This window comes from Prionailurus viverrinus, chromosome C1 (genome assembly GCF_022837055.1).
Source record: "Prionailurus viverrinus isolate Anna chromosome C1, UM_Priviv_1.0, whole genome shotgun sequence".
Lineage (NCBI taxonomy): Eukaryota > Metazoa > Chordata > Mammalia > Carnivora > Felidae > Prionailurus > Prionailurus viverrinus.
Genome location: NC_062568.1, coordinates 41,430,001 through 41,447,998, shown reverse-complemented (window position 1 = coordinate 41,447,998; position 17,998 = coordinate 41,430,001). Strand labels below are relative to the sequence as shown.

General features: G+C 37.7%; 1 protein-coding gene across 6 annotated transcripts in view; it reads left to right on the top strand.

Moving 5' to 3' along the window:
* Positions 1 to 3,166: 3,166 nt before the first annotated feature.
* Positions 3,167 to 17,998, top strand: part of GULP1 (GULP PTB domain containing engulfment adaptor 1) — a 268,550-nt gene continuing 253,718 nt past the window's right edge. For 2 of the 6 annotated variants that reach the window (XM_047872972.1, XM_047872970.1), the window contains exon 1: positions 3,167 to 3,709. The gene's annotated coding sequence lies outside the window, so the exon portion shown is untranslated. Of the gene's footprint in view, positions 3,770 to 4,184; positions 4,251 to 17,998 lie in introns of those variants that run through there. The other 4 variants (XM_047872971.1, XM_047872975.1, XM_047872976.1 and 1 more) reach the window with 4 other exon arrangements.

The window sequence follows — 17,998 nt, the reverse complement described above, 5'->3', positions numbered from 1 at the left end:
TGTTGTCTCTTCCTAGGTAGGGAGACCAGGAACCATGTGACTGCAACTGCTATTTTGATTGTTCATTTTCAAACCAGGTTTCTGTCAATTATACAGGCAATATTTTAGCTTCTGTTTTAAACTTTTGCTTTATTTCTCAATTTATTCCCAGTCCAGGCATGGAGAAGGGATGTTATTTATTGAAGAGTCTCTCAGGGACCTTAATAATCCCTGGAAGGTATAGAGCAAATGTTAGCAATGGGTACTCTTGGTGGTGGAAATGCAGGTGTTATTTGTTCCTTTTTTGTATTGGCTCTGTTCATTCTTTTTTTTTTTCCCAAGGGGTTTCATATTCTTAATCAGGAAGACAAAAACAGAAAGCATAAGGGATAAAATGATGGAAATTAGAAAGTAAATGTAACACATTAACTTTGGAACCCAGATCCCCTAGGAACTCAGTGTATAAAATTTGGCCACTGTTTCACATAACAAAAAGAAATATGCTTCCTTTTCAATTCACACAACTGAGATTTTAAATTCTGTCTTGGTTTTTATTTCCTTTTTCAAAAAATGTCAAATACTTTAAATGATGAGTTTGTAGTAAATAGAGCTAAATAGCCAGCATGTTTTTGTGTATTTTTGTAATAACAATAAAATTGTTATTCTCAACATAAATAACAGGCAGTTTTTTGTCCTAGTCAAGGTTCTGTTTTCAAGTAAGAGAGACTTCAAACTGGCTTGAGCCAGAAAACTAATTTTAAAAATACTGGAAAGGTGCTGAGTCTCTATGCACAGTGATGAATGTGAAGAATGTTCAAATGGAAATCTGAGTGTTTGCAATGGGTAGGATTAGGCATATTGTAATGGTCGTGCCCTGCCAGGGCCTCTGCAGCCCTTACTGGCATTGCCCTTCTTTCGTTCCTGGGGCATGCTTTGGATCTCATTTAAAATCTTGTTCTGTTTGGTTGTAGTGGTTTTGAAAACTTGGTTCTGACAGTCTTGCAATTCTTATACCTCTAAGCCATTTCAAAGAACAGTTCATATCAAAAATCAGGTTACAAAAATTACAAAGCAAGAGCAAGCTAGGAGAATTTAAACATTGGGAGAAAATATAAAAAATATTAAAAATGAGTAATTTTTAGCACTGCATGCAATGGAAAAAGACCGTTATGGGGATTCATGTATCCTCATTCATCCCTCCATGATGAATGCACTTTATAATTTTGATTTTCTCTCTCTCTTTTATTTATTTATTAATTAATTTATTTATTTGGCAACTTCCAAGTCTTATGGAAAGGGAGCATAGAGAAGGCTACAGAATGTCTTCAAATTATTTTAGTGGCTAATTCAGGGAGAAGCTGGAGTAGTAGAGAACCCCTCCTTAGGAGAATAATAGTCTTTGAGAGCCTGGGAGTTGTGTAAAACTCCACATGAGTTTCAACATTGAATAAAGTGAGAAAAGGTTTGGAAGAACCTCTCTTTAAAGCCATCAGAGGCAAATGATAAGTACATATGGGATTTTCCATTAATTCATAGGATGGCACTTACAATGTTTGATTTCTGCAGCCTGATTTGTTCTTATGCCCTGCACTTGTTCAAGTGAATCTCTAATGTATTGAAGGCTAATCTAGTGTTTCTCAATGTAGGGTTAGCAGATTCTAGTGGTTTGTTGATGTATTCTTGGGAATCTAGACTTTCCTAATTGGAGTTTTATAATAATGTGTTACCAGAAAAGATCTTATAATTACATGATATAAGCATGGATTCGGGTGTATAGTCAACCTCCTTATTTCTAAGCAATGGGCTAGGATTTGATTTATTTTCATAATTATTTTTTATAGTGGTTGTAAATTTAAGTGTTTACAATGATCTATAAACAATTTAAAGTCATTGTTTAAGGTTATTTACAGAAAAAGCAATTAGCATTGTCCTCAGATTAATGTGTTTAATATGCTTCTTTTACTCTGTGCTTGACTATTGCGATAAAAGGGAAAACAGTTCCAAGTGGACCCTGACCCTTCAAGTATGAAGAGGCATGATTTCTGGTCCCAGCTTTAGCACTTCCTAACCATGAGATTTGGGGTAAGTCACTTAAGATTCTTTGACTTTAGTTATCTTGTATTTAAAATAAGAGCATATGGCAAGAGCTAGGTGATCCCTAAATTTAGTTTACATTTCAAAAATGACGAGCTGTATCTTTTTTAATGGAAAAAGCATCAGGGAGAAGAAAGTTGATTCAGTTAACAAGGTCTTTGGGGGAAATTTCCAGTACCATATTTTCCTAATTATAGTCAAATATAGTGAGTGGGATGTAAGAACCAAATATTTATTGAGTGCCTTCCCTGTGCCTGACACTACTCTATTTTAACTCCTGTAAATGTGACCGTGACTCTTTGAGTTTGATTATATAATTCCTTTTGGCAGTTGTAATTGTGTTGAGTGTCCTAGGGCACAGAATGTGTAAGTATAGAGTCTGAAAAGGAATCTGGTTTGTCTGATTCTAAGCCCTGGATTCCACTGTAACACATTATATTTGCTAGCCTTACAAAACGATTTTTCCCCCTTTATCTATTTTCACATTCAAATAAAAATCTAGTAAACTAAATTCTAAGCAGCGTCTCAAAAAATGTTAAAGTCCTCACATCCTTTAAGCATTGCTTATATGAGGATCCTCCTCCTTATATCCTTCCTCCAGCACAGAGGTTTACCAGGGTCAGTAAGAATGGTTTGTCCTGTTTTCCCTCATACCCTATATGCTACTTCTGAATTCTTTGTGAACATAAGAATGGAGCAAATGAACATAATCTGGTGGGTAATGTTTTATAAGGCAAAAATAAAGTGCAGAGATTCAGTCTGAGTTAAAAAAAATTAGGAAACATGAAAAATGTGCAGGCACCATCAGGACAGCAGCAACAACTGTGTCAATGATTTGTTGATTAAGTGTTGTAAAGAAAGCATGTTCTACTCGCATTCGTGTGTGTGTGTGTGTGTGTGTGTGTGTGTGTGTGTGTGTGTGTTTTGACACCTCTGTCTTATGAAGCCGCAGAGGTGTTTTTTAAAACACCTGGGTTAGGAAACACAGTCTCGCTCTAGTGCTTTAGGGAGGAGGTTCAAAAGGAAACTTGGAGGGGGGAGCGGAAGGGGGGCACGAGAATGGGGGAGGGGGGAGAGACCTGTGTTTTTGCTTCTGTCCCGGCTCCGCACAGGGTAAGGTGAGGCCTCTTCTGCCACAGTGGCGTTTCCCTCACATTTCATTCTCTTCCTTTGGTCCGCCTGCAAACGCCAGACAGCTCAGTGGGCCCCGGGGGAAACGACCATCAGAGACTGAAGCAAGTCTGAGAGCTCGAACACAGGCGTCCCGTTTGGAAGTGTCCAAGGAGACCGCCAGAAGTGCGCCAGCCGGAGTCTGAGAGTTTCCTTCTGGCCGAGAGGGGGAGCCCCGCGTTCCCAGCCGGGAGCGACCCGGAGTCCCGAGCCTCGAGCCCCAGCCGCCGCCAGTTTTAGCTTCAGCGGGTTGGGAAGAGGAGGGAGGGGGCAGAGAGCGCGAAGAGGGAGGGCACCGGGGCCGGAGGGTCCCGAGTCCAGCGCTGTCTCGACGTCGAGAAACTTTCCCTCTCGGCCGCAGAAACGGCGCCCCGGCCGTGTCGGAGCGGAGATCGCTCGGCGGCGAGGACGCGGCAGCGCTCCACGCCCCTGCCCGAAGCCTGATCCGACCGCATCAGTCCGTAAGGTATGGGGAGACAGCGATTTGTGTGGGGTCTTCCCCGCTGCAAGCCCAGCCTCCCGTCAGGTAGCGTGCAGTCTCTTCCACACTGACATCCCGGGGAGGAGGCGGGCGGTGGTCAGCGCCGGCCGCGGGTGCCTGGGGAGGAGGGCGCGGGGCTGCGCGTCGCCGCTGCCGCCGCCGGGCAGGTTGCAAAAATTAGGGCAGTGAAAGGCGCAGGGAGTCTCCCAGCCCGAAAGGAGGCGAAGACCTGTTGACGACTGCCATTGCAGCGCTTGAGGGATGACGAGGAGCCTAAGGAGGTCGGGGACGCGGCGGGCTCGCGGCTCCTGGATCCTCCTCTAGCCCTTTGTGGTAACTTTGGGGTGGCCAGGGCCGGTGGGCAGGAGCTGGCGGCGGGCGGCGGGGCGCCGGTGGCTCAGCACGGCTGAGGGAGCACGGACCCGACGGGGCTGAGCCGGCAAGTCATCGCCGGGGCACAGCGAGGCGACCCAGGAGCGAAACTTCTTGCAGCGTGACGTCCCTTTTGTTGGCTCCTGGAGAGAGCGTGAGCATGGGGGCGGGGAGGCGCGAAGCTCCTAGGCCGGGCTCAGGATTCTTGAAAGCCAGGACTGGGAGGGCCCAAACTCAGGGGCGGCGCCCACACGGTTAACCTTTGGCTGGGTGGGTCAAGTGGTTCCTTGCGGCGGAGGCTACGTTACGAGGGGAGCACGGGGGGGCGTGGTGATGAGACCCTGGGCTCAAGCTCGCTCGCCCGGGGCCACCTCCTCGTGGGCTGGCTCACTACGCGGATCAGTACCCGGCGCGATCGGATCTTTCCTGTGGCTCCTAGGGCACCGCGCCGACTTCCCTGTGTGCGGGAGGGAACTCTGGGCAGGCTGGTTTTCTTGGAATGTGTTTACGATGTTGAATGGGACTTGAACAGGAAGCCGGACGCTGCAGCTGGAACTAGCGTGCCAGGGTAGAGTAAGGAAAGCGTAGCTGGTGTTGGACTTGGCGAGTCCACTTAGGACGTTGGGCAAACCCCTAGTGGGTGCAGGACGTCAGTCTAGGTACCCCTTCCTGGATCCTAGCAGTTTTTCTCAGTTGAGCCCGCCTTACTTTCACGTGCAGGCAGACATTGACATGTTCTATTTCAGTCTTCAAGTTTGACGAAGTATAAGGCAATCAATTAGGAAGTGTTTAATTAAGTTCATTTTTGGACTTGCTTTAAAAAGAATGTTGCATCAACACAAGAGTAAAAGTTTCTGGCGAGTGTTCTAGTTATGGTTTCTCTTGTTCGTTTCGAAGACTGGTAGGAGACCACAATATTGATGATTTTTGTGTCTGTGATACCACATGGGTGATACAGTGCTAAAGGAGGGCAGTAAAGGAGACTGTACAGTAAAGGAGAGCGAGTGTTAGGAGGTAGGAAAGTGAGAGGAGTTGGAATATTTTCAGATGTGCAAATCGCCCCCTTTCTCTGCCAGTCTTTCCCTCCTTCCCCCACATAAACAAGTAGCCTTGCTAGAAAACCCACCAATTGGGAGAGTGCAGTCGCTGGCGACTCCAAGCCTTGCTGGAAGCAGCAGACAGGCTAAGGTACTGCCCCATTGCATAATTAAAAGGTCTCCTTGAGCTGTCCAGGAGTGTTTTCCAAGTTTTTACGACTGACAAGGAAAGAAGAGAGGAACCTGGCCAGCAGCCAAACCAGACTGGGCTCAGTAGCCAGGCATGAAAGAGACTGGGGAACTTGCAAGGGATAATTGGAAAGGAGCTGGTGGGTACTTGGGTTTAAACAAGGGGTTTCTTTTGCAATGAGATTTTTTAGGTGACTAAGATCAGTCTTCTTGGCAAAAAAAAATAAACTAAGCACAGTGCAGTCGGTTGTGTCAGAGGAAAGGGGTAGAAGTGCTGGAGGAGGGAAGTCTGACCCTTATCAGTGTTGCAGTGGAATTGCTGGGGGCCTGATGCTGCCTGTGCTGGTTATACTTTTGTTAGTGTTCATATTTTGTTGCCATTTGTCTCCTCAACTTGGACTAGGCTTGCTGCAACTTCAGTCCCTTGACCTTGACTTTCTTTGTTTTCATGGAGAGTAAGAACCAAAGACTTGGGCTTTGAGCAGATGGCTTTCCACCTAAATTGAATAATTCAATTACATACTCTCAAAGGGCACAGATTTGGGTCATGGAGTTAAAGTGGAAAACATGTTTAACGTGTCTTCCTTGTGTTTGTCAACAGTAACCCCCATAAATAGATCTTGCCCTTTTTTCTGGAAGAGTAGAAGTTGGGGTGATCTCACTGTTTCACAAAGCATTTGCCCAATTCTTAAGACCCTGCTGCTTCCAAGTTCCAGATTAGCCAGGAACTCAGAACCTTATCTACAATTCAGATGCTTTTTTTATGTGTAAAATTTGTTTCCTCTTCATTCCTCCCTCCCTCCCCCCCCTCCTTTCCTCCTTTCCTTCCTTCTTTCCTTCCTTCCTTCCTTCCTTCCTTCCTTCCTTCCCAGGGAATTTGGTTTACTGTTGTGTTCGGGGGTTAAATGGTATAAACACTAATATGTATTATATTTCCACTGGATTGGTGAGTTTGAGATTGTGACTATCGGCCTGCCTTTTGAGATTGACTTTATGAATCACACTTGGCAAAATGTTTTCCCTATGATTTCAGTGTTTCCACTTGCAAAGTAAAGAAACTTTTCTTTACATAATAACAAGTTTACTGTGAGCATTAAAGAGATGAAATTATGTTAATAGATATTTAAAAATATAAAGGTCATAGAGTTTCTGACTCAGTTGATTCAATTGAGATTATAGGAGTATAAATTTACTAGATATAAATTGAGATTTATATCTAGTATACACATGTTATAGTGACATATCTGCATTTAATTTATAAAATTACTACTTTTGCATTTTAATTGTAGTTTTAGTTTAATCAGATTTTAATCTTTGAGAATAATGGGTGAGATTTTGTTATGGTTAAAGTTGAGTCATTCTCTCAGAAAAATATAATCAGCAAATTAATTTACTTTTCTTTTGGTTTATATTTATACTCAGGACCAGTTATTTTTTAAGCCCAGCTCAATTTTGCCTTTATGAGAAGTTACCAAATATATTTGCAGAATTTGGCTCCCTTCTCGGAAATAACACTTGAGGGACTAAAATTACATTTGTGGTGTACAAATAAACTTTCTTTTCCCAAAGGCCACAACAGTTTCCTTTTGAGTTTAGAGGGTAGATTTAAGAGACTTTCATTAATTGATTCAACCAATACTTATTGCATATTTTTTATGTCCAGGAAAACAGAAGGCTTGGATTCAAATCCTTGCACTGAACATCGTAGCACTGTGATTTTCTTTGTGTTATTTTACTTTTTACCAGAATTTTACCAAGATAAAATTTGTTGTCTATATTGATACCAATAATATAGGAACTTGTTCCACACATGGTAATTTTGAAATATTTCATTTTTAGACATGTCAATTAGCAAAAAAAAAAAAAAGCTATTTTTAATAGCTTAATGTACTGTATTATATTCATGAATGTTTATTTTTCAGGTGAACAGGTTAATATATTAGAGAAAGAAAATAAGTATGGATAAATTGCTGAAATAATAAAATCTTTGGTAAAATACTTAATAATAACTTATTTTTAGACCTTATTTTATTAATAATGAATATATAAAAAGGAGGAGTGTATGGATGATAATAGTTGAATTTATGGTTGTATTAACAAAATAGGCACCTTTTTTGAATAATCAAAGAACAAGTGAACATTCAAGGATATATCAGGGTTAATTTTAATATAAAATATCCAGTTTTGCTATTGATTTTAATACTTCAAAAAAAACTTTTTTAACCTTTATTTATTTTTGAGAGAGAGAGGGACAGAGTGTAAGCAGGGGAGGGGCAGAGAGAGGGGGAGACACATAATCCAAAGCAGGCTCCAGGCTCTGAGTTGATAGCACAGAGCCCCAGGTGGGGCTGGAACCCATGAACTGTGAGATCATGACCTGAGCCAAAGTCGAACGCTTAACTGAGTGAGCCACCCAGGTGCCCTGATTTTAATACTTTTTTAAAATTTTATTTTTATTTATTTTGAGAGAGAGAGACAGAGAGCAAGTGGGGGAGAGAGAGAGAGAGGGAGGTTAGAGTCCCAAGCAGGCTCTGTGCTGTCCATGCAGAGCCCATGTGGGGCTCAAACTCAGGAACCATGAGATCATAACCTGAGCTGACACTAAGAATCGGATGCTTAACCGACTGAGCCACTCAGGTGCCCCTTGCTTTTGATTTTAAATTAAAAATCTTGAAAATCTTTAGTCTCCATTGCTCACTATTAGATAATTTTTATTTAAATTTCACTTTGCAGGTAATTTTTTGTGATTCATTCTGTAAAATTGCAATTTGTTTTCTAAAACCTCTAAGTGACAAAAAAAGCTATTTTATTTGAATATAATAATAAATTCAAAAGTAGTTACTACAGGAGTCAACCGCATGGTTGCCTGAGCCCTGGTGCATAAAACAGATCAGAGACTGGGGGATCTAATAGTGCTTGCCTTAACACATTTAGAGATCAAGAAACTTAAATTTGCTCCTGTGGGAGCTTAAATATATTCAAACTAGAAGAAGAAAAATGGTATAAATTTTGAGCAGAGGAATCTCTTTGCTTTCAAACAATGGAGATATGAAATTAAAATCAGGCCTTTAAAGATCATGGCTAAAAGTTATTGTTCCAGAGCTAGTCTTAGAAGACAGTGCTTATACTATTTTTAGGTTGCTATTTGCTAGTTCTGTGTTTGTTTTATACTTAGAAAATATTTTCAGCCACTCTAATGATAGTTATAGTGTGTGATTATTTTTCACCAGGAGACAGTTAATTGACACAAATATTGTACAAGGGAATAAACGCCAATTTTCTGCTTTCATTGAAATGGCATAGTTATAAATTTGGAATTAGCTTCATCTTTCAATATTGTGTACTTAAGGATAGTGTTGAAAAGGCAGATCACATAGTATGAATAAGTGATTTAATTTATGTAACACTTGTGATTGTAATGAGTAATAGGACTTTTAAAAAAAGTTTTGAATAACACTGTGTATATTTTCCTGGATACATCTAAGGGAGATATCTAGATAGTAATAGCTGCTTTTATTTCATGTTTGTTTTTTGCTATTGACATTATATAAATATATTTACATATTGTTCTGAAGTAGAGGTTCAGAATATATACTAGAAATTTCCAAGGCTTAGGTGACTAATGCCTCTCTCTCTCTTTCTCTGTGTATATATTAGATATATCTTTATAAATGTATTTATATGTACATGTAATTATGGTATATATTTTTTGGTGTTTCTCTATTCGTGCTAGGTGTATCTTTATAGGGAAAAATAACTTCAATTAATTGATATTTCTAGGCCAATTTTAACCATTAATTTAAGATCTTTTTTAGTTAACTGTTGCTACAGATTCTTGAATTTCTTCTTTTTTTTTTCGAATTCTAAAGGAGTTTTCAGGCTTTTTTTATACCTGTAAAGGTAGAGAATAATAGTAGGAAAGATATGCTACCCACAGTCTTGGTTAATGGCTCTGTTGGTGACATAATCATGGAGGCCTTTTCTACTTTTCTTAAGTAGAGTGCAGGCAAATGTGCAGTTAACTAATGGAAGAAGGTAAATTCACTGCTTGAAAGGTAGCTCCTGCTGGTAAATTTGTAAGGCATGGTGAAGTGAGAATTGTGTGTACATGCAGTGTTTTCCAGGTATTGTATAGCTTTTCCTTAGGATTATCAGATGTTACAGTTAACTTGTTTCCTGAAAGTTCAACCACAAGTCCTCTAAGAATTTCAGGGCACTTAATAAACTTTGCCAGAGCTACCAACAGAGAAAGTGAATGATTGGGTGCAGTTTTTAGCTCACTCTTCTGTAGAAAATGATGATAGTTATTTAAATGACCAAAACCAGCTTGTTTTGAGAGGTTTGATAGAAGAAACTACAGAGTATGATAACCTACTAATGGAATCATTACAGATTTGGCTGTGTAACATTGTCAAATAGTTATATAATATTTCATGAAAAGGTAACTAGCTCTCTTTCTCACCTGGTTTGTAAATGAGGCAATATTGATCTTAGACAGCATTTTAGCTAAAAAGCAAACAGAAATATCTGTGCTGTAGTAGCAGATCTCCAAATTTGAAGTAACTAAAAGTTGATGTAAGAGGATGAACTTGATTTTTACCCTCTTGATTTCTCTCATAGCTGTTTACAGCCATCAAGAAAGTGCTATGTTTTAAAGTAAAAATTTAATAGCAAATAGGTTAATTTACTCAGATTTCCACTTGAGTTAAAACATAGTTTGGTAAGTACTGAAAAGAGTTTTATTTAAGAAGATGTGTTTTTAAAGGTCAACATGCATGTTATTCTCTGTAATCTATTTAATTTTTTGTTTGCTTTTGAGGAATTTCCTAGTAAAAGGAGAATTTTGGTTGATGGTGGAACTTTCCTAAATACCTCCTTGAGAATGTGCACTATTATAGTCATAAACATGCTTCCAACGTAAATGCTGATCATTGCTGATAGCAATAAATACAAAATTTGGCTTATTGTAAAGAACAATTGTATAACTGAATTAATTTCAAAGTGATTTATCTCAATGCTGCATTTAGTAATTGATTATAATTGCTCGGAAGATGCTGCTTTTGCAGTGAAGTCTAGCAAAACACAGTTTGAGAGAATTGTTAAGGACTCACATTTTAGTAAATGAATTGTATTTGAAATTATCTAATAACATCTGAAATGGTAAAAGTCTATTGATATTTCAAATCTACCAAGTAGCATTTCTTTATAAGAGTAGATACTGTTTTGAAATTTTGTCAATTGTTCTGTTTAAAATTTTTTTTTCAACGTTTATTTATTTTTTTGGGGACAAAGAGAGACAGAGCATGAACGGGGGAGGGGCAGAGAGAGAGGGAGACACAGAATCGGAAACAGGCTCCAGGTTCTGAGCCATCAGCCCAGAGCCTGACGCGGGGCTCGAACTCACGGACCGCGAGATCGTGACCTGGCTGAAGTCGGACGCCTAACCGACTGCGCCACCCAGGCGCCCCAATTGTTCTGTTTTAATGCATCATTGTGACTGGTGTGTAGGAAAAAGGCCTTTAAAATTCTTAATACCAAACTAGTAAGAACTATTGTATTGCCAATATTGTCTTTAATCCTTTTTAAAGGAAGAACCACTACTAAATTTATAACAGCTGAATTATCATAGGCTTCATTGAGTAAATTAAGTAGACTAGGAAATTTATGATCAATTTGGAAAAAGGAAGTCTCCTAGAGTGGCACAGAGGAGGCTTTAAAGAACAGTGTTTTGTGACTTGATATAATAAATGTTTCTTTGGGACTTCCTTATTCAATGAGATACTGATTTTCTTTTCAGTAAGCCATAAAAATTTGCAACATTTTTACCCACTGTCTTCTCATTCTGAAAAATGTAACTGTTTAAATTATGAGTTGACCAATAAAGGGATTCTGATCTGATCCAGCTGAATTTAATAAATATTTGTTGAACATCATTTTTAAAAACTGTTTGTAGTTCTGTCTTTTTTAGTAGTGATAGTGATGTATCTCAAATTAAAGTAAATAAACCTATATAAAACTTATTTCCATAAATTATGTGCTACAGTAGAAGTAGTAGGGATGGGGTTCTCCATCAGTATTAGGGGCAGCAGTGCCTGGAAACAGTGTGGAGATGATTGTTGGGCAAAGGATGAAGATGAGTTGGCAGGCAAAGAAGGGGGGACAGGCCATTCAAGACAGATCAGGTGGCAAAGGCAGGAGATATGGAACCATGTAAGTGGTTTAACAAAGCAACTTGTGGATGTTGGAACTGTAGAGATGCTTTTCCTTTCTGTCTTCATGTTGATGACCTTAATCATTAGTAATTATATATGGAAGGTTAAGAATTTTAGCTGGATGAATTATCTTAAAAAACTTGTATCTTTTTTAAACTTTTCCCCCATTTCTCCAGATCTAACTAATGTGTTATTAGTTGCAAAGAGTTGAGTCCACACTCCATTTCACACTCTAGGGTGTCCATGAACTTGGATAGGAAATAATAACATCATTACTCTCATGAACACCTAACACACGCGTGCACACACACACACACACACACACACACACACACACATGCACAGTAGTTTTAATAGTACCTGTAGCTTTCCAGAAGTTGTAACTATTTATTGTCATGTCTAATTGCTATGGCTGCATATATTTTGAAATATATTCATGTTTATGTCTAGTTTGAAGTTGCAGTAATAATTACATCTGCTTCTGGGGATTATTTTTTCATATGTGAGTATATATATAGACCTGTAGCTATGTCTTAAATTATATTTTAATAACTGTGCTTTAAGTCTGTTTCTTTTACATAATTTATATTTTGTTTTATGTATTTAGAAACACTTTTTGAGAGGGATTCATGGACTTCATTAGACTGCCAAATGGATTTATGGCACAAAAAGGTGAAGAACCCCTGGAAATCTGTACTGATGTTTTTCAGAGGTGGCAATTGGTTTTATGGTCATTTAATGAGGTTAAAAGAAATTACAGTTATTTAACTCAGTTTTATGTGTTAAACAGAGATATCCTAAATACTTTTGAAAGTAAATTTCTAATAAATAATGCTTCTTTTCTAGATTGTTTGCTATATTGAAGAAGCATGTGTGCAGTTTTTGGTTATCTTGCTTAGTGACAGTCCAACAAAGGAGGATTTATATTTCATTTCAGAACATGTAAATTTAAAAAAACAGATTTCTCTTTTTCACATTATAGCATTAACTATATTTGGAATGGTTATGATTTAGCTGGGAATTTTGCCTTGTGGTGCTGGTTTATTTTTTATATATAAATGTTTTGTCTCCTCCACTACACTTTGAGTTCTAAGAGAGAATAGGTATGTTTTACAAGAGAGAATATATATGCTGAACAGATCTTTGTATACTCTACTTTGCAACAAGTAACTACCCTAGTATTAGCAGTTTCACGTGAATGCTAAGGAATAAATTAATAATTTATGTATATATGGAGATGACTGTTTTCTATGCACCACGGAGTTACTTAACATTATGTATTTGGTTATATGGTGTATGTTATTCATGTGAAAAATGTAAATGTGTGCCAGTAATTTTGGAAAATAAGAATGTAGAATGTATACAAGTATAGCAAACTCCTGTGTCATGAACAGGACCTATAATTAAAGCATATATGGTGTAATTTATTGCACTATATTCCCTTTCTTTTTGCTTGGCTTGACAATCCTGTGAGATACCTCCATTTATAAAATCAGTTTCTTGCATTGATACTTGACTTATTTGAAATAGATGATACAATTTTATTTTTTGGAATACATGACAAAAGTAGTCTCTTTAAACTTATTAATTAGACATAATTACCATCAAGAGTTTCACATTCATAAATCAGTCCGATTTTAGTAGGTTTGGACCACCTTAAAATTCCAAGGGATGGGGGCAATGTACTTATTTTGTATTTGTAAACTGACAGTAGCTTCAAGATCCCAATGAGAAAGGACTGTCTTTCAGTCTGTTTGTTTTTGGCTCCACTTTGTGTCTTTGATGGTAAGCGTCAAGTATCATTGACACTTCTTCATGTCCCTCCCCTACTGGATCTTCGGATTCCCCTGGAATGACACTGCTTAGTTCAAGCCTTGTGTGATCCTTTACCAGAAGTTAATTTTCCTTTCCATTTCCTGTACATTAATTCATAAGGAGCGTATTTTTACTTCTGAGAGTCATATTCCCTTCCTTGTTGTTGTGGCAGACACTATTGGTTGGCCACTCAAATAATTTCCTTATTCTGCTTTTCTCATAGAACTCTGGTGTTAATTCAGATGTCCACTCTACCCCACATGACTCAGGGGAAGGCAGTTCATTCCTAAAAAGGTGAAATTTTAATTAGCCTAAGCTAATAATCGTAGTGTTCTGTTCACTTTGCTAGTGATTTATTAGTGAGAGGACCTTTTTACTTTGTCCCAGTCATAGTCAATTACATGAAATAACAGGACTGGAGGGAAAGGGGGTAGAAAAAATTTCTTTATGCTTAGCAAGGGGAATACTGGATGAGAAGGTATATGGCAGCTCATGATATTTCTTCTTTCTGAAATAGATGTTTGAAATTGCTACAGGGGATCATCTTTTGTCCACTAGGAGATCTAGTTTGAGGGCAAAACAAATGCATTAATGATAGCAGGAAGAAAAAAAAAAGTAAAGAATATAGGTGCTTGATGGCATTGTTGGGTCCATAAATCAACCCACCATATTTCTGGGTTTACTATTGTATGAGATATGAAGTTCTTTAATTTTTGAAATGAATTTGAACTAGAATTTTCAGTTGCTTAAAAGAGAAAGTATCGTAATTAAGGCATTTGTTAAGTGTTATCTTAATTTGAAATAAACATTTGAGAAGTAATAGTTTAGGTTATTAAAGAAAACATAGGGTACTTGAGTTTTGTAAACATTGGATATGATTAGTGCTATTAGTCTATAAAAATGTTTTATTATTTAAATCACCAAATATTATTATGTTTTTAATACAGTAAATAGATCGATCATCTTAAGTAAATTTATTCTGAGATGAGTAAATTCTACTTATATCTCAGAAACACATTACTCAACAAAATAAATTTGAAATATAAACTCATAACCTAGTCATTTTATAACATACCACTTTATTGGTTGTTTGGGGGTTTTAATGTATTAGAAATATTAAATGTACATTAAAAAACATTGAAGGAATCTCAATGCGTCTTCTAAATAATTTAAAGCTTGGAGTTGTGATAAAACTAACGTAACTATTTAAATGTAAAAAATAAAACTGATAGTAAAATTAAAGAAAATTGTGAAGTACAGATCCATTCACAGAGGTATAAAAAAATGCAGGCATATAATAAACTTTCAAGTAGAAACTAGTTTTATAAAACTTTAGTTCACTGACACCATTAGCAATTTAATTACTTTCTGCCACCATGTTCTTGAATTAGTTTTTTTGATGATTTTTTTAACATTATGCATATTGGCTTTTGTAATGTGCTGTATCAAAGTATGGAGATATATCTGAGTCTTTGCCTTTTTGTTTTAAAGATGGTAGGAATTAATTACCCAAAGCTGAGAAGACAAAAGCAGGAGTGAAGTATTAATGCTTAGTGGAAATGATTGTTAACCAGTGGTTTAAGCAGGAGGTGGAGGCAAGCAAAAGCAGGAATAATTGCATAGTCTCAGGGAATATTAAGCAAGTGTCACAACGGGCAGGTTAGTTGGAATTAGGAGGTGTGAGAAACGGAGCTAAAGGTTGTGTATACAGCGCAGATGAAAAAGAGCAGTTGGTGAAACTGGAGGTGGAAATGTTTCATTTGTTGAAAGCTTTCAGTAAAGCAGAGTTTCAGGTAGGTCACTGGTTCCAGAAAGACTGAGGCTATTGTATTGGAGAGGAACATAGACAGGAGTTTGAATACCAAAGGAAAACAAAAGAGTCCTCAGAATAGTACTGATGGAGTTATCCAAAGTAACAAGACCTACATTACTGTGATTGAGATGCACATATTAGTTTTTTGCATAAAAATGCAGTAAACATGCTTGAGATGCTTCCTGTATGAGATCATGACCTTCATTCAAAGCTGGGTCAGAAAGACCAGATACTACAAAGTGCTGCAATTTTCAGAGGATTATTGTTCTTATAGAAGCCCTTGTTCAGGGATTGTCCTGTGGCATCCCTTTGCCCTTACAGAATAGGAGTGCCCTCTGACCTTTTCCTGGCTTAAAAGGGAACCACATTCCTGTGGCTTTTTGAATGTGAATAAATTATTCTTTGTATGGAAATGAATATAAAGAGACTCTACTTATTTACTTTGGGAATTTTGGTAGAAAATATAACTTGGTTCTCAACGGACATAACACAAAGAAGAAATTATGTATCCAGATCATTCAAATTCCAACTTCCACTTGTACAATAATCACATAAAATGAATAGTTTTTCCCGCCCTTAAATTGTCTCCCTTAAGTAGGGTCTTTGTGGAACCTGCACTCTTTTCTTAACTTATTATACCTGTGAGTTCACACCAAAAATAATTTTTTTGAATAAGTGAAATGATAACAAGAATATGACTGGGTTCAGGAAATGCTACCTCAAAATATGGCACCTTGACATATTATTGAATATTTCAAGTTGAAGGAATTTGAGAACTAACATGTGAAGGAAGGACTTTCTGACCTTCTGAAGCAGGTCATAAAGTCCTCAAGTGAGGATTTTATCCTCTGTATCCCAGGAGGGAAGAACATCCTTATCTCTGAAGGCAAAGGGACAGAGAGAGGAATCTGAATGATCTTGCTAAGTTTCCCACAGTTTACTATTCTTAGCTCATAATCTTTCTTCTCTCTTTCCAAGACTGAAACTCTTCTTCAAACCTGACATAAAAACAGTCAGGTTTAACCATTTATTCAAGTCTTTATTTTCTTAAGAAGGCCCATGTCATGCAAAACTTATGTTTTTCTCTTGTAAATCTATCTTTTGTTACAAGGAGTCTCAGTCAAGAGCTTAGAAAGGTAGAGGAAAAAGATATTTTTCCTCCTTTACAAATGCATTTATAGAGTGCTTACTGTGTCCTAAGCATTGCATTATATATTTTTTATAATTTAAAAATGATCAAGAAACTTGTCTAAGATTTCACAGCTGGCAAACAGTGGACCAGGGAAGATAGTAGGATGGGAAATAATGTATCTTAACTACCATACCAGTTGAGTGAGTGTGCAGTTGACTAGCAGCAGTCACCCTGGAGGATTAGGCCAGCCTCAGTAGTTCTCTTTACTAGTGAAAGTGCATTGCCTTTAAATAACCTGACTGCCTAGACACCTGGCTAATGCTTGATTCCCCCTTGCTTTGTGGCTCAATGAGCTGCTCATCTTCTGCTCTCAGACATGCAACTTGGCACTCCTGTGTGACAAGGTATTTGTTCATTTTTATCTCGGTTAGTTAGATAACTCATAAAAATTAAGCCATTGACTAACTTGTGTCTGTTGCTTTGGCTTTTGCTTGATTTTGATTTGTCTGGAAGGTTAACATACTGATTGAGAAAATCTGACATTTTCTTAATCTCATTTTCCCCTAGTTTTGTCAAAATGATAAAGTTTGAGTAAATAAAGCCTAAGATGTAAAATCATTAATATTAATAATTTCTGATAGCATGACAAATACTTTTTGCTCAGATATTTGACAACACTTTCCTTCACTGAGAGGAGAGACTAGATAACCTCAAAGAACATTTCAGCCCTTAAGATAGTCTAAGTTTTATTTTCAAATAAATTTGAATTTATTTAAATTTCTTAATATATCATATTTAAAGTTGTCCTAATTTTAATATTTGATTTTATTATTTTGTCTTTTTGTGTGTGAAATAAACTGTTAGACCTTTGATATCTTGTATTTTATAGCTTGGGTATTATTATAAGGTTCTCTTGAACACTTGGAGTCACACACAGTAACTTTGTTAAGGGAAAGACATCTCTGTAGGAAGCAGTGACAGTAGAGAGGGTGTTTTAAGCATGTAGGAAGTCTTAGACAAAGAGTGAATATATGGTTCAACCATAGGAATAGAAGACTTCAAATAGAGTTAGAGAACTGAGTGGAAGAGAAGGAAGGACTAGAATTGCTGGAGACGAAGCTGGTGAGGCAGAGATCAGATCTGGTGGGGCTTTCTAATCCCCAGTTTGTGTTTCATTTGAAGAATAATTGGAAACCCTGAAAGATTGTTAACAGTGTGGTGACAAGATGTCAGCTGCATTTTAGATTTGAAGAGAAGTTCTTCCAGTAAGCCTAGGCAAGTGAAGATGATAACCTAGTTTAAAGTGATGGCAATGAGAAATGAGTTTATGAGAGAGTTATTTAAGAGAAAGAAATCTGTGCATTTTGTCAATAATTGTGGGAGGTAGGCAAGAGGATTGTGTAAATGTTGATTCTGGAGGAGGGTAAAATAATTTTCCTCTATCTTTCTAGGTTCTTGTCCCAGACTCCTCCCCCCAACCACTGTAAAAGAAGACAGAGTAACAAGAGAAAAACAAAAGTTTAACAACACGTATAACTCCTGTAGACATAGGAAACATCCAGAAAAACTGAGTAATCCCCCAAATGGCCCAAGCCGTCACCTTAAATACCATTTCTGATAAGATGTTGGGAGGGTAGGTATCCACTTATGGGAGGTTTCCAGGAAAGGCACAGTAAAGGGTATGGCTGTTACACAGATTTAATT